We start from the raw sequence: 17,863 nt of genomic DNA, 5'->3' as shown, positions 1-17,863 counted from the left end.
TTCTTAATCTTATGGTTCTTCCATAACATTTTGACCAAAGGAATTTACTGGTTCCTTAGTTGTTTGATCCTCCTATTAAGGATCTAAACTAGTATCTCTTTAGAGCTCAAATGATTAGACAACTAGACCACCTCAGTCCTCAACATATGAGAGGGATCACCAATATACCTACGTAATGTCGAGACACGAAATACATCATGAATACATTCCATACTTATTGGTAAAACAAGCTTATAAACTATTTTGCCTATTTTTCCACTAATTCATATGGGTCAATATACCTCGGAACTAATTTACCTTTTCTCCTAAACTTCATCATATGTTTGAAAGGGTATTTTAATGAAAACTTTATCACTCATGCTAAACTCCAAATCTCGACATCTTTGGTCGATATAAATCTTTTGACGATCATGGGCTTACTTCATTCTTTGTCTAATTAACTACATATCCTCAATCATTTTCTAAGTTAGTTCTAGCCCAAAGGACTAGACTAAAGTATCTCTCTCCCCGACTTATCCCAATAAAGAGGAAAATGTCTCTCTACCATATAGTGCCTTATAGGGTGCTATCTAAATTTTTGCTTGGTAGCTATTATTATAGGCGAACTCGACTAAGGAAGCTTCTCAACCCAACTCCCCTTATGATCCAAACAACGGGCTTTCAACCTATCTTTTAGCAGTTGGTTAGTTCTCTCTAGTTGACTATTTATTTGTGAGTGGTACAAGTCATGCTAAAAGTTAAATTGATACCCAATGATCTGCATAAACTCCTTCAAAAGGGTGACACCAACCTTGTGTCTTTGTTTGACACTATAGTCTTGGGTACTTCATGCAGTCTGATAATCTCTTTAACATACAGCTTTTCTTAACTAATTTGTAGAAGTGGTGTCTTTAATAAGTAAGAAGTGTACTGTCTTAGTCAACCTATCCACTATCACCCGGAGTGTATTATAACCACTTTGAGTCCTCAACAATCCAACTATGAAAACCATGAAGACATGTTCCCACTTCTACTTAGGAACACTCAAAGGTTGAAGTAAACCTAATGGTTTTTAATGCTCAACCTTACTCTGTTGGTACATAAGGCACTCAGTAACATGTTTGATTACATCTCTTTTCATGTCAGGCCATCAAAAACTCATTCTTAAGTCCTAATACATCTTTACACCCCTAGGGTGGGTAATGTAAAAAGAGTTGTGAGCCTATACTATAATCTTCTATCTAAGTTCCCTTCCTAAAGGAATGTACACTTTATCTTTGAACTTGAAGACATCATCAATCACACAAAACTTTGGCTCCATGTTGTACAAGACTTTCTGAATCTTCTGCTTACACTAATCATCTTGATCTTAAGTTGCCTCTATTTCCTTTATCAGAGTGGACTTAATTTCTCGTCTAGCTAGAACCATAGTCACTAACTCAATCTACTCTCAATTTAGGTCTATTTAAATCTCTCTTTGAACCATTAATTGTGATAAGAACACCTTTTGATTAAGGGTATTTGTGACCACATTGGCTTGACTTGAGTGGTACTTAATACCATAATCGTAGTCTTTAACTAATTCGAGCCATTTCTTCTATCTCATATTAAACTCTTTCTAAGTGAAGAAGTACTTAAGGATTTTATGATTAGTGTACACATTGCATCTCGCCTCATACAAGTAGTGCCTCTAAATCTTCAAAGTGAACACTGCTGTGGTTAACTTTAAGTCATGTGTGAGGTGTTTGTTCTTGAAGTCCTTTAATTGTCTTAAGGCATTTGCTATTATGTTGCCTTTGTGTATCAAAACTGCTCTTAGCCTATCATGAGATGTATCCATGTAAAGGTCATACTTAACTCTCTCTTTTGGAAGAGATAATATTGGAACATAAGTTAATCTCTTTTTCTACTCCAGGAAACTTTCCTCACACAAATCTTTCCACTGAAAATGAGTTTTTTTCTTCATAAGAGTTGTGAAAGGTTTAGCTAGCTTGGTGAACCCTTTAACAAAATGCTTGTAGTATCTTGTTAAGCTTAGAAAGCTATAGACCTTCTTAACTGTCTTTGGTCTCTTCTAGTCTATCACTGCCTTGATCTTACTTAAGTTAACTAATATCTTATCGGTTGATACTACATGCCCCAAAAAGGCTACTCTATTGAGCCAAAATTCATACTTAGTGCATTTAGCATATAATTGTTTTTCTCTTAGCCTATGTAATGTGAATCTTAGGTACTACTTGCACTCTTCATGACTTATAGAATGCACCAAAATGCCATCCATGAAGACCATTATGAACTTATCTAGACATTTATGGAATACTTCGTTCATTAAGTCTATAAACACTACTAGGGCATTCGTTAATTTGAATGGTATCACTACAAACTCAAAGTGTTTGTACCTTGTTTGGAAGATTATCTTAGGTATGTCTTGCTTAGCTATTCTCACTTGATGGTAGTCAAATTTGAGATCTATCTTGGAGAATACCATTAAACCCCTTAGTTGATTGAAAAAGTCATCAATTCTAGACAATAGATATTTGTTCTATATGATCACTTTATTCAACTCTTGATAGTTGATGCATATTCTCATGGACCAATCATTCTTTTTGATGAAAAAGATATGAGCTCCCCAAGGAGAGTGACTTGATTGAATGAACCCATTCTCTAGTAGTTCAAGGAATTAATCTTGTAGCTCGGTTAGGGCAATTTTGTAGGTTGCCTTAAAAATAAGTGTTGTGTCTGATGTTAGTTCAATGCTAAACTTTACCTCTTGTTCAAGAGCTAAACTTAGTAACTCCTTTACAAAAACATTTGGAAATTCTTGAACCATTAGTGTGTGTCACACCTTTGATAGGTTGAAATCTTTGGAACCCTTTATTTCTTACCACTTCTTCTACCTTTCTTGTTACCTTTAGCTTGGAAAGGTCTTTTCCTTTTTCTCTCTAAGGGAGGACCTCTCTAGATAAGGGCACTACTACTACTCGCCTACTGCAATGGCATTAGAGTTAGAATTAGGGATAATAAGGGTACTATCTGAGTAGAACTCTGACCATATATCCTCTTAACAAAGACCTCTACCCTCAATGCTCTACTTAGAGCTTTGCCATATGTCTAAGGTGGTTATGCTCTTGTAATGTTGTCTCTGGCTATGGTGAGATCAAACTTATAGAAGAATTTCTCTATCGGTCTCCTCTCTGTGCTGGCTACCTCTAGGGCATACCTTATCAAATGATTAAATTTGGTTAAGTACTCTTTCACTATGTAAATGTCCCAGGTCAATGTGATGAACTCCTAAGCTCTAATGCAGGTCATATCTGCTCCTCTATACTTTACCTCAAATCCCCTCTTGAACTTGGACTAAGACATCTTTAAGGTTTGGGTCATCTTTCTAACCAAGTTCCATCAAGTCTTAGCACTAGACTTAAGGAAATAGGTAATGTATCTGACCTTTTTCTGATCGATCATATCAAATAGGCCTATAACACTCTCCATTGACTTAAGCAACTCCTCAATTGTAATCGAATCCTTAGCACCATTAAATTTCTAAGGTTGGTATACTCGGTCTTGGTTGAGATTGCTACTACTGGTACTATAGGTAATGAAGTCACCTCTACTAATCCTTGTACCTATGGTGAGGGTACTGGTGCCGACTCATTGACTTGAGCTAAAACACCTCTTTGTTCCTTAAACATCTTATTAAAGATGTTTTTGACATCTTGAGCACTCAAAACTAGACAGAGAGCTAAGGGTATTACCCTTTCACTCTGGCTTCTCTAGGGGTTCTCATCCTGTGTATTCCTAGTGTTTGTTTTGGTTCTCCTTATTTTCTTAAAAACTCACTTTATTAGTCCTCACAATAAACTTAGCAAGTACACTTAATTATAATCACAATAATAAGCTATGAGCACCGTTAGCGTGGCGCGAGAGACTTACACTAGAGTATACTATTATTTTCAAAAAACATCTTTTATTTTCAAAAACATCTTTTAGGTTTTAAAAACCATGCTCTAATACCAACTTGTAACACCTCCTCCAGAACTACTACCTTCTGAAGAAAAGTTTTACTAAATTAACTATTGAAGCATATCAAATAATAAAACTCATAAAATATAATAAATAATTGAAATAAAAAAATACCAAAAATATCCTTAAATGAAATCAACGTCAGAAAGCGTCAAAAGAAGTAATCATATAAAATGTATCCAAAACTCCTATATAATATAATATAGTCTGAAATTATAGAATTGAAATAGTAAAACTGCATATGACAAAATTGCCTTTTATCTTTCTACACCCTTTAACCACCATTAGTCCCATAACCATCAGGAACACTTATACCTATACATATAAAAGTAAGTGGATAAGTGATAACTACCTCGTAAATAAGAGACTGACTAAATAGGTAACTTTAGAATTCCCCAAAATGCCCTTGACCCTAAACTCTATCATTAAGAGATGACATCAAACTCTCTATCGAACGATGATGAGTCTTGATTACTGAACCAGTGCTCATACTTTACTTTAGGGTTAACTAGGCTATATTTCTTACTTTTGGGTTAAATTGTGTCCCTACCTAGTAGTCATTAATAAACCACTCCCCCGATTCCTATCGGGTGTGAAATTACTAAACTTAGTTAAAAGATCTAAATGAGAAGCTAAACTATAACTGTATACTGGGTCGATCAGTTTGAATCGAATACAAGGATTTGACTTATTGCCTATCTAAGTTATCTTTTAAGTTCCTAACTCTATTGCACTTCAATCAAGCTTTATTGCGAGCATTACCTTACGATGGGTCTAGCGTCAAGAATATTTATTCATGGTTCCCCCTTGAAATGATCCTAAAATAACTAGCACATTTACATCTCTTTAGCTTCCACTTAACTAATGGCTCATGCCTCTATATACTTTAATTGATGTGCACAAGAGGTACTACTGCATAATCTAAAGCCTTAATCTGTCTATGGGATGACCCTTATCTCTCTAGCCTAGTTTCTTAGTCAAATTCTTTTTCTACCTTATACATACGAGTATGTGCCTAGTTATTGTCTAGACACGACTTTTACTTATGCTTTACTTTTTATGAACACACAATTGTGTATCTTTTAGGGACATATTCGTCTATCCTTTTGTTGTTTGCTTTCAGTTCTTGCCTAATTTCATCTCAATTATGCCTTTTCACAAAGGTAATTCGATAAATTCTCATCTTATTTAGTTGTGCTAAGGCTATATACATAATATCCATATGTTTTAGATAACAACTGATCGATCGATGATGTCTAATTGTCTCTGAAAGATTAAGAAAACCTACCTTGAAGTTTGAAAATCGAACACATAGAAGTGTGTCCTATGTTACACAACCATACGTTAACTCCAACTTTTGGAAATAAACTTGAAAACGTACCCTAGTTGAGTTTCTATAGATTTTTTTGGATTCTTAAGCATGTACAAGCATTAAAAACATATCATACTGCATTCACACATGGTTCACAGTCATTATAAACATAAATTCATTAAGAAAACCAATTAAAACTTTCCTATGGTTTGTTATATGGTTGATCTTTGCTTACCAAGATTATAATTGAAACCCTCTTTCAAATCTAGATAATTGGTAGTAAACTTAATCAAGAATGCATTACAATAATCATATAACTTATATAAACATAGAAATACATATAACCAGAGACAATAACACGGATTCTATGATTCTACTTCCATCAATATAATCCTTAGCTTTACTTTACCTTCTAACTTAATTTATTTTCAACAAAATTGATTACACAGACATACACATGCATATTTATATCCCAAGATGCATATTTAATCAATAAGCAATAGCCAAAAATGATCTAATCAAGAAGGCAGATCATACTTACCTTTTTTGCAAGAATTGTAGTGCACAACCATGTTTCATTCTCTCTCAAATTCCCTTGTCCTCGCTTGCCCAAATGCTAGTGGAAAGCTATCAATGACATGTCAAAAGATCAATCTCGATCCCTCACTAACTTTTATAGGGTTTTTGGGATTAGGGTTCTTAAATATATGTCCTATATCACCATGACGTGCTAATTTATAATCAAGTTCTACCCTTCAGACACACGAGTGTATGTTGAGGCACATAGTTGTGTCACTTAATATTTTAATTAAGCACTAAATCAACTTATCCGACTGATGTGGCAAGGACACACAAACGTGACCTCCCTTACACATGGTAGTATCTCACCCAAAAATCCATTTTTGACTTTTCTACTCATGCTAACTCATACAAAATGACTATATTACCTTTAAGATGTACCTATGAGTGTTACACGTGATTTTTTGGACTGTTCAGAGGAGCATTTTTTGCCCTAAAAGGTTCATTCCTTATTTGATCGACAAACTCTTGATTTTGATTGTACCCAACAAAGTGCCATCAAATCTATTATAGCATTTGGTGACCACATGCCTTGCCATACAATTGACAAATCATACCTAGTTTAGTAAAATTCTTGCACCTACCTCTAATAGATTAGTAACCTTCTGACATGTTATTTCTAACAGTTATCTGTTTTATACTAGTATTGTCGAACTCCATACTATAATTGACACAATTTATTTAGTCTTTGCTCAAATCTTTACAACAAGAACTTAACTTTAGTCAGATTTATTTTTTCCACTATATAATTCTTTTAAGACAAAATCTGTTCTACCATAGGGTCATATTCTGGTCCAAGACCATCAATCACATAATTTATCAAATCATCCTCTCTTAAACTTTGTTCACTAGCCAACAAAACATACAAAACTCTTTTCATACTCCTAATATACTTATGAATGCTTAAGGACCCTTTCTTGAAATTGTGTAATTTTGATTTTAGTTGCATAACCTTAACTTTTGACTTTGCAACAAATAAGCTTGAAGAGCATTCCAGATCTTAGTAGAGATCATGCAAGTAGACACATAGTTAAACATTTCCTTTGAGATAGAGGCTAATAACCAAACTTGTTAAACACTTACCAGGCTTATTCCAAACTACATACTGTGGTTTTCTTAGCTTTATCACTTTATTATTTTCAACATTTTTCACTAGAATAAATGGTGAAGCAAAAGCCACTAGGACTGTCAAATGATCCTCTAGGTCATATCTACTTATTGAATTAAGATCCTATGTTCTCTAGAACCTATAGTTATTCTTATTCAACCTAAGGTTCACTGGCTACAAACATCATTTAGATGTTATAGGACGCACCTCCAAGTTTGAAGACTTGGGTACACGTTTGGCGATCTTATCTTCAACCCAAGGTGTGACTGGGCTGGTACAAGCATTTATAAATCATATAAATATAAACAGATCTGGTGAGTAATCAAGTATAAGTTTACTAACACAAATTTATAACATATTATAACATTGAATATGAACTTACTATCATGATTTCTTCTTTCATAAAACCATTGCTACAATGTACCTCTGATAAACTCGATTAGCATCGTAATAGGTAAGCCTCGAGCATGTTTGACCAAGATATTAAATGATTCAGCAATATTGGTAGTCATTATATTATACCTAGAGCAATGCTATATGTACCCATTTTTGGTACATAATTCATGTACACAGTGATGTGTCATCATGCAATTAGGTGATTTTAAAACATGTGTCACCATATGATAAAGAAACATCCAATCACATAATGACACTTCATCTGTGTACACAAATTGTGTATTAAAAATGGGTACACATAGTTTTATTGTTATACTTATGCCTTGGAAAATATGTCTGTGCCTATCGATCGAAACCTACCTCACACAAGTATGTAGTTGTATCAGGGTGCATATGGGCTAATGACTTCATTACTTGTTGGAATTCATATTTTGTGTACGCCTTAGCTTCTTTCCAATACATCCATGCGGCTTTGGCATTCTTTTTTGTACTTGGACCGCATGTTACAATGGAAGTAATGACAACAATAACCGTAGTGCATACTAGGGAATACTTCAGCTATTGCAAAAAATATACTGATATGTCAATCTGAAATTATGGCTAAATAAGGTACCTTACTAATACAATCCCTCAGTTTTGTTAAAAACCAACACCATGTGTCATGATCTTCTCTGGGACCAATCCCAAAAGTAAGTGGATATATCTGATTATTCTCATTCAATGCAACAGTAATAAATAGTTGACCTAGATATCTACCCTTTAAGAAGGTAACATCAATACAAATAACTGGTCGAATATGTTTTTGGAATGCACAGATACTATAATCGAATGCCATGTAAAAGTATTTAAATCGATCTGGCTCATCCGTTAGTGTATGTGTCACAGTTATCAGATTACAACATACTAAATTGAAGCAATACTCTGGCAACAACATAAACGATTTTTTTGATGTCTCTCTCAATGATTGAAGCACCAAATTTCTAGCCTGCCATGCTTGTGCGTATGATATATCAATTTTATATCAGTTAGCGATAACAATAATGATCTCCTTTGGTTGATAAACACGATTAACTAATATTAATTTGGTCCTCAAAATTTGTCCCAAAGCTCGGGCACCTGTTTACCTATGATGAGGTAATAACTAATCTCTATAACATGTGTGACGACTAGGGATGACAATTTGGACCTGACTTTAGGAGCCCCGACCCTAAAGGGGAGGGAATTCCCCGATAAAAATGGGGAAAGGGGCGGGGATGGGGACAAAAAAAATCTCCGTAATCGGGGACGAGAATATATATGTACCCTCCCCGCCCCATCCCCTCCCCACCTCCTAAATCTAATATATTAATATAATAATTTCTAAATTATTAAATTCTAGAAATTTTTACATTATGATTTATTAAAACTATAACTTTAATTTTACTAATTTTTGAATTATCAATTATAAGCTTTTACTAATTTCTAAACTATTAATCTAATATATTAAAAAAACCCCAGAATCTTATTATCATAAAATGCAAATGCACCAAATTAATTCTATTTCAACTTCAAAACTTAGTCAGTCAATCCACTAGGTTTTACACAAAAAAAACAAATTATAAACTTGATAAAATCAATTGAAGTAAATGAAAAGTGTTAAATTTAATATTATTATAAAATTACCCTAATCATATACATGAAGAGCTACTAATGAAGAGATTGATTATTGCATATTGTTAGATTTTATGAAAACTTTGTATTTGAACTAAAATAATAATAAATATTTTGTAACTCTTGTAGCAAGTGATATTTTGGGATAATATGATTTATTTTATTGATTGAAATACATAAAGGAATTAAAATTTATATTTATGGATATGGGGAGGGGATTTTTCCCCGTGGGGACGGGGTAGGGATGGGGAGGGGATTTTCCATCGTGGGGAGGGGAGGGGGATTCTTTGTTATCCCCGTAACGGGGACGGGGACGGGGATTGATATCCTCTCCCCGCCCCTCCCCATTGCCATCCCTAGTGACGACTATCCAAATGACGTAATTCAAAACTATCACTTTCTCCCACCCTAACTGCCCGTGCACATCATTTATATTCTTTGTTACAACATTTAACCACCCATCTAAGCATGTCTGATTTGTTCACCAAAAATTGATATCCCCTCCAAAGCGCGTCTTGATATATCGTGTCAAAGACATGTTGTTTACTTGAAAATAATGTACCAACTTTTAGAGAATCACTATCAATCGATACTTTTGAGCTTCTGAATGTACATGGTTGATCAAGAAAAGATGGTAACCAATGAAATGCATCAGTACGAACATTCCCACCAGTAGGATTTGTTTCTGGAAAACTACTTGTACCTCCGATATCTTTATTAACATAGGTCTTCTCTTCAACCTCCGATTCTTCGATTGGAATATCATGTACAACCTTTCTGTCAAATTCACTCCACTCTGGAAAAGTTTCTTTATAGCCATTAAGAAATTCTTCTACATGATACAATGCATCAACATCAACTTCATTTATATACGCAAAATCTTCCTCTAAAAATTCTTGTTTCGAATTGATCTAGATATTTTGAATCTCTTCTACACCAGTAGTTTGATTCTGGATAACTACTCGACTTACCACCTTGTAAATCTTCATCTGTTTATTGAGTCTCATAACTATCATCATTAACTGTAGTTATAACAAAAACTAGAACACATTTTTTGAAGAGGTTAGATAGACCGTTAAGAACCTCAACATCTTCATTATTCGAAATTTCTACGGGAATGTCGTCATCGAGATGCTTTGGTTTCATGCTTAACTGAATATTAAATATCTTTCGATCTATATTACACTTGTCGCTCACTATTTGGATTAATTCTTCGAATGATGTGTATTTTGAAATTTTAATCAATTTCCTATTACCTCCAACATATTTTATAACATTGTCACCCTTTTCTATCAATTTCCCCCAATATCTAATTGAAGCACATCCAACTATTTAGATTAATCCTACAATAAAATATATAATCAACATAAATAATATGACTGAAAATACTATTTATAGATATGTATTGCATAATTATACATATTTCATAATTCAATTAAATATTGTGACTATTTAAATATTTTAATTAATGTTATACTAATTTGTGGAAATAACACTTTACCTTTACATTGTATAATATCATGTTTTCCTAAATATTATCTAACATATCTCTAACACCTTTCATTGTAAAATATCATTTTACCTTCTAATATTATATATTCAAAACTATCCTCTAACACCCTTTATTAAGAAATATCATTTTATCCTATACTACTATAATATTTACAACATAGTCTATCTAATTTTTATTATTTTACTTATTACACATAACTATAATTTATTATATAAAATATCACATATAATTGCATTATTAATAAAATAATAACGATTGAAGTAATAGCAGGGATAAATACTTCGAAATGACAAACTTTTCTTTTATCGCCCGAAATACTGAATACAAACTTCTTTTCTCTTTTCATAAATCTCTCTCAGATATGTTAAAAATGAAGGAAGATATATGGTTTATATAGAAATAAATGAGGGGTAGTTTTGATATTATTTTGGGGTATTTTTGTTTAAATGCCTTAAATTAAGGGTATTTTGTTTAAACCCCAACATTAGGGGTAAATTTGTTTATTACCCTTAAAAAAATAATAATTTAATTAAGAAAGATAGTTTTGGTATTTAAGGGGATATTTGGGGTATTTTTGTTTAAATACTTTAATAAAAAGGTATTCTTTTAAACCCCAAAATTTGGGGTAAATTTGTAGATTACCCCAAAAAAGGGGTAATTATTTAATTTTCCTTATTTATATTCTTTTAGAAGTACAAAAACTGTCATGGGAACTTTTATAAAAAAATATATCATTGAATATGTAATATTCCAATTTGTTTTTTTTTTTAAAATCAAGCCTTACATTTTTAGTCGTGTATCGATATGCCATACATCTTCAGAGAGTGGACTTACATTTGATAGATTGAATATTACATTTTTAGTTATTGTTTCTCTCTAATAAGCTTAATTCTTGCTTCAAAATCATGAAATTGGACTAGAACACTAACTTGATTCCTTGTAAGTAGATCTTCAAGGGGACAACTTTACTAATTTATCTTCCATGTGATTTAACTATCATAATACTTTGGCTTGTTAATCTTATTTTAATTATTTCTTGCTTGCATACTATTAAATGAAATAGGCATCATCACAAACCATTTGAAGTTACTTCTACCATCTATCCATGTAATACACGTTTAGGTGATTTGAAGAATATAATATAGGCTTGGATTTAACCTAAGCCTAGTACAAACATAAACTGAGTCAAGTGTAGCTTGAATCCATATGATAAGCCAAGAAGGTCTCAAAGAGTGCTCATTAGAAATCCAAAATATTGTGATTAACTACATCGACCATGCAAAGAGTCTAGAAGCTTTTGAAGATCATTGATAGTAAGGACTTAGTCTGAGTTGTTGGAGCAAGTCACAAAGCTTGCGTTAGAACAGGTCAAGTAATTGTTATTTTATTTCAATAATTTCCATTATTCTATTGCAATTAGCCATTCTTCTTGAAGATGTGATCTAAGGATTAGGAAAAGTTGTTATTTCCCTTTTGTATTTAATTTTTTGCCATGCGATAATAAAGCAAGTTTATTCCATCTAAAATACTGTGGTTTATTCTCACCCTAAGTAGAATACTATTCCATTACAACAATCTTATTAATTTTAACTGGACCTATCATTTGGTATAAGAGTTGCCATGACAACCAGTAAAGAGAGAATTGAAAACCTAGAAGTTGTGCTTGGGGGGCTCCGGGATAACTTAAGCAAAATGGAACCGGGTGTGACTAATAAGTTACATCGACTGGAAAATACCATTAGTAAGATAGTTGAAGCATTGCTTTCCAAACAAGAGCCATCCTCTAGTCACACTAATAATTGCAATGGGCATCAACTCACTAGGTGTTCTAGCGACATGAGAGAGGAATCTCGGGAACATACTACTTAAGAAGGGTAGCCAACGTTCTCATCCAAATTGGCTAAACTCGAGTTTCCTAAATATTTTTGTGATAATCCCACAGAATGGGTTAACTGAGTAGAACAGTTCTTTGAATATCAAGGAACCTTGGTAACACAAAAGGTGTTATTGGCTTCTTTTCATCTCAAGGGTGAAGTGAATCAATGGTGGCAATGGTTACATCAGGCTTACAAAGAAGATGACAAATATGTGACATGGGAAATTTTTGTCGAAGAGTTGTGAGCTTGTTTTGGTCCTATTGACTATGAAGATTTCGATGAAGCTTTGTCAAAGGTATGACAAACTAGCTTTTTACATGATTACCAAAAAGACTTCGAAAGATTGGGGAATCAGGTGCAAGGATGGACTCAAAAGAGGCCTTGGTGGGAACATTCAAGGAAGGCCTCAAGGCAGAGATAGCATATGGCATTTGGATGTTCAAACTGAGGATGTTAAAGGAAACAATTAGTCTTGCACGAATGAGAGATGATCAAGTGATTCGACAACAAAAATCTATTTGTCTATTTAATCGTCCAATAACTGACATTTTTTTTCCAACAAAACTCAAAGCCACATCACCAATAAAACGATCACCTAGGCCAAAATGCATAAGGGGAGAGCATAGCAACTTTTCTTTAATTGTGTCAAAAATTTTACCTCGGTCACAAGTGTTATGGTCCACAACTTCTATTGTTAGAAGGCACACTGACAATTCAAATGATGAGGAACCTCAGTCGAAGATATCTTTACATGCACTATCAAGATGTTCAGCTTACCAGGCCATACGAGTGATGATGAAAATTGGGCACTGTGAAATGGTTGTTTTAATTGATAATGGATCCACTCAATTTCATTAGTGAGAAAATGGCCAACTTGTTGCAATTGATAGCGGTTCCCATTGATTTACATATTTCTTCATATTTAACATTCTCACAATCATGTGTACCTTGGAGCTAGATTTTCTCACTTTTTCCTTCATATATTGATCTATTGTAGTCTAAAAGATTTCACTACCAGAACACATTAAAGCCCCAAACATGTACAAAATAATTTACTACCTATTAAATCTATTTTTGTGATATTAACATTTAAGTTTTTACAACATTCACTTTAGTTTTGTAAAACACTAATAAATGAAAAGCATTCCCTTTACTGTATCAAGAACAAATAACATGAATATATATATATAAGAGAAACATTAAGCACAAAACTACCGTAACTTCTCACAGGCCTTTTTTCAAATACCTTACAAGCAATCAACAATAATGACCAATCCTCTTTCAAATAATCACTCGCAATTCCCACACAAAACAGACAATCAAAGATTCTAACTACACAACAGCAAGCCAGCAACACAAAAGCAAACCTCTTATTTTAATAACCAAGCCCTTCGACACAGCCAGCAATAAATCAAGCCAAAAATTAGGTTAAATAAATTAACACAATAGCCAACAAAAATTATAAACCGCGAATTCTCACTCGTACTTACTTGAAACCTGCTGTAATTTTTCAGTAAAGTCGATGAAGAGAAGGCTAGCAAAGAGATTGAGAGGGAGGAGTGACAGTGGAAGATTGGGACACCTTTTGTTTGTTAGCAGAGACTAAGAGCAAGGAGCCCAGCAAAGAGATTGAGAGAGAGGAGTGACGGTGGAAGATTGGGACACCTTTCGTTCGTTAGCAAAGACTGAGAGCGAGGAGGCATCACTATATAAGAAACACATACAAGTGGGTGAAAAACTATGACTTCCGCAGTGGAATTAGCAAGATGTTCGACACTGTTCCACCAAGTCAACAATCACCTCCTCCTTATGCCCCTGCAAGTTAAAGTTAACACATCATAAAACTAGAAAATGAACATTAAACTGCAATCTACAATAAGAGAGAAATTAACTAAAAGGATTAGAGGTTTATAATTTTATCTTTGTTGTGTGGATCTAATGCATTCAGCATTTCGGAAAGGACATCCATAATGCCATACACATTCTGAATTTCTGTCAAGCTAGTCCAATTCTAGCCAAATTATGAAACATGATTGCTAATTGTACCACAGAAGATAGTAAAGGAAGTAGTAAATGCAACGCAAATATTAAAATTAAAATAAAGCAAATAGCCAATACTCATTCTTATTTTTGCAATACCCAAATCATCAGGTGAAGTTAGTGCTCCAGTACTCAGAAGAAAGATATGACAAAAAATAAAAAAATGATAGAGCCATAAGCAGAGAGGATTGACCACTGAAATGAAATCACAATAAGAATGAAACACTACACCAATTAAGAGTGTGTGTGTGTGTCCATAGCAAATTTTAACATCATATTGTCATAGGCAGCTTAAAAAAACAGCTCAAGTATCAAATAAATGGCTATGCTCATGGCATTAAGTACCACTAAATTAGCTTCAATTAAAAACCAGCTAAGAGAAGTACCTCAAATTTGGGAAATGAGAATCTGCAGAAGACTCAGCTGCCTCTTGGTGATTACCACCATTTCAAATATTTTAAGGATAAGAAGATAGGGGTTGAGTTTGAGGCGGAGTGAAGACAGGTGCAGCCCTCTCAGATCTCTGAGGAAATATTGCCCCAACGCCTTGATACACAAAATTGTTTTTCAGAGAACGCTAAAATAGAGGAAAAAGGTCACATGCTGTCTCTCTCTCCCCCTCTCATACTCTCTACAGAGCTTGGCAAATAAACTTTCATGCACAGATGGAAGTGAACCAGTGACATGACCCTTCTCCCCACTTTATAGGAGAATCAAATGGAAATTAGCAAAGCCTAAAACAGCAATTAGCACTGCTTATAGCAAAATCAGTAGAGAAATGTACAATGAAATCAATCTATATAGAAAATGCATGAAAAGATGAATCAAATGGCAGTGCCATGTCTCATCACATAGGTTTTTTCTCCACTAATTAATCACTTAAAGAACCATCCACCAGAAACGTACCAACAACTCCTGGTATGCTGCAAAATATTGTGGATATCTTGCCCTCTGTCCTCCAAAAGCTTCTTGCCGAGTATCTATTAGAACCAGTACCTTCTCCTTGACATTAAAGTCAGGCTACAATACAGAATCATGATAACTATGAACAGGCTTCGGCAAAAGGAAATAATTAAACCATAGAAAGACAATAAAAACTACTCAAGAAACATTGTCACCTTTTTCTTTGCTATTTTAACCATCTCATGAAGAACATCTCTCTCTGCCACATGCATATGGACAAAGTCCCCACAATTCTTTAAGATTGTTTCCAATAACTACAATGTAGCCACCAGAATAAACTTAGATAAGTTTACCTTGTTAAAAATGAAAAGACATGAGAAGGCAGACAATAACTTTCCATCAGACATAACAAATCATTTATATTCTATATCTGGATCAGAAAGGATATTCAAGGATTAAAAATTTTAAGCTAAAAGCCCAAGTATGCGTACACAATATGATCACTGATGTCAAATGACATATATACCTTGTGTTTAAGTTCTTCAATCCTTTTATCATATCTCAAGCAAGTGAAACAATAAAGTGTTCCATATAAATATTTGCAATGATAAATAAGGAAAAACAACCGGTAATGTGTTAGGGTTTCAACAGAGCATCAAATTTACAAGCAAACACTATGAAAACATTTTCAACTTCTTATTTACAAGATCGGCAGCAATGTGTTAGGGTTTCGACAAAGCATCAAATTTAATCAATATTGAACTTCACAAACATGTAACAAGAAATTTCTAAAAAAAAAATAAAAATAAAATCTAAAAAAATCCAGTGGAAAAGATCGAATGAAGGAGACAAGATTAAGAAATTTACCAGTATCTGCTTGATTCTGAGTCAGATATTGTCTCTCATTGTAGTAGATCGGTCGTTCGTCCTCTCGATTTGTCTCTTGGGCTCCATCGGTCGGATTTCATCTCTCCTGGTCGTCCGTCAATCCTTCGTCCTTTCGGTTGTCGTCGCATAGTCTCATGTGTTCCTCTCTGTCGGTCGCCACTCGCTCAGTCATCTCAGTCGTTGCCAATCACTGATTTTGTAAGATTTCGGGACTAATGCTCTAGGTTGGGAGAGAGTGGAAACTGGATGGTCAATTGGAGAAGTGCCATGGACGTTGGTTATGTTGACTGAACATAACCAAGGTTATTACCATTTCCTCTTCCTCAAGTTACACGAAAAATTGAGCTACCCCCTTGAATATATCAACCTTATAGAGTGAATTTGTTTTCATAGGCTCGTAATTCAAATTGAGGATCATCTGAACTTAAATTTCCTCCTCTTGAGATCATGGATGTTAGGTTCACCACCACAGCAACAAATTCAACTCCTAAACCACATACAATCTATAGAAGTAACTCTGAATCAGATACTTCAATTCCTTAGGCAACTAACACATTTGTTGCTTCTTTCATTTTCTTAGCATACTCACTAAAGATTTTGATGTAGTTAGGAAGAATATAATCGCTAAATCGGTGCACTAAGCTGGAAAAATGTCTTTCATATAGTTAGGAGGATTTGGTAAAGACAAAGGAAGAAGATTATTTTTAAGTGTTCCTTGGAAAAGTATTATCTTGGAGGCTTTGTCCTTTACAAGGCAAAGCACAGAATTAAAATCCATTATCAAATTATTATCATGAATTAATTTTGATATACTAAAGAAATTTGTTAGACAAGAAAGAACACTTTTATGTGATATGGAAAGGCATTCTCCACTTCAAACTTGATGTTGTTTACCATTTAATTTGACTTCGCATTCAGTCTATTAACATTTTAGGTGACATGATTACCACTATATAACATATAGAAATTCTGAATATTTGTAAATCTCGAACAAAATATGACTCAACAAAAGAACAGGAAAAAGAAATTGAGAGAAAAACTTTGCTTTTTATTTTCTTCCATTTCAGAAATACACGAGAGACAACTTTTATACAATAAATTTCCCATCAAACAATTACTGGCTGTTGACAGTTATCAATCTTCAATCTTTTTCATTCATCGGAGACCATATCCAACAATGACCTGACCTTTACACCTAAAGAGCCAAAACGATAGTAGCTGCATGTGGAAATCTATTCACAGTGACAAAGAAAATTAAACAAAACATTTTCTGCTGAAGACTTAGCCATCAAAGACTTAACCATTAAAGGTGTACAGCCTTGCCTTTACTTGAAATGTGGTGTTCTCGTAAAGACTTAACCATCAAAGAGATGAAAAATGTTAAAAGAATAGATTTCCAAAGGCCCTTCATGTCATTGAAGTTTCTTTATTTTGAGAGTTTGCAAGAATGGGAGCATTGGGACACCAGGAGAGGAAATGAAGATAATGAAGATTTTCCTAAGCTTCATGTGCCAAATGTACTGGGAAAATACCTAATCATCTTTCTTTATTGGAATTATTTGTTATTAAGAATTGTCCATAGTTAGAGATCATAT

General features: G+C 33.9%; 1 long non-coding RNA gene across 2 annotated transcripts; it reads right to left on the bottom strand.

The window, feature by feature from the left end:
* Positions 1-13,591: 13,591 nt before the first annotated feature.
* Positions 13,592-17,003, bottom strand: LOC123220421. 2 transcript variants are annotated; one of them, XR_006503042.1, is made up of 4 exons: positions 16,248-17,003; positions 15,596-15,694; positions 14,864-15,497; positions 13,592-14,252 (listed from the first exon to the last, which is right to left on the bottom strand). It is a non-coding gene; the product is annotated as an uncharacterized LOC123220421 (long non-coding RNA). The 2 variants fall into 2 exon arrangements; XR_006503043.1 differs by lacking the exon at positions 16,248-17,003 and adding an exon at positions 15,907-15,949.
* Between the last annotated feature and the right edge of the window lie 860 nt (positions 17,004-17,863).

This window comes from Mangifera indica, chromosome 7 (assembly GCF_011075055.1).
Source record: "Mangifera indica cultivar Alphonso chromosome 7, CATAS_Mindica_2.1, whole genome shotgun sequence".
NCBI classification, from domain to species: domain Eukaryota; kingdom Viridiplantae; phylum Streptophyta; class Magnoliopsida; order Sapindales; family Anacardiaceae; genus Mangifera; species Mangifera indica.
Note: the sequence above shows the minus strand (reverse complement) of the source record. Positions and strands in the feature narration are given on the sequence as shown.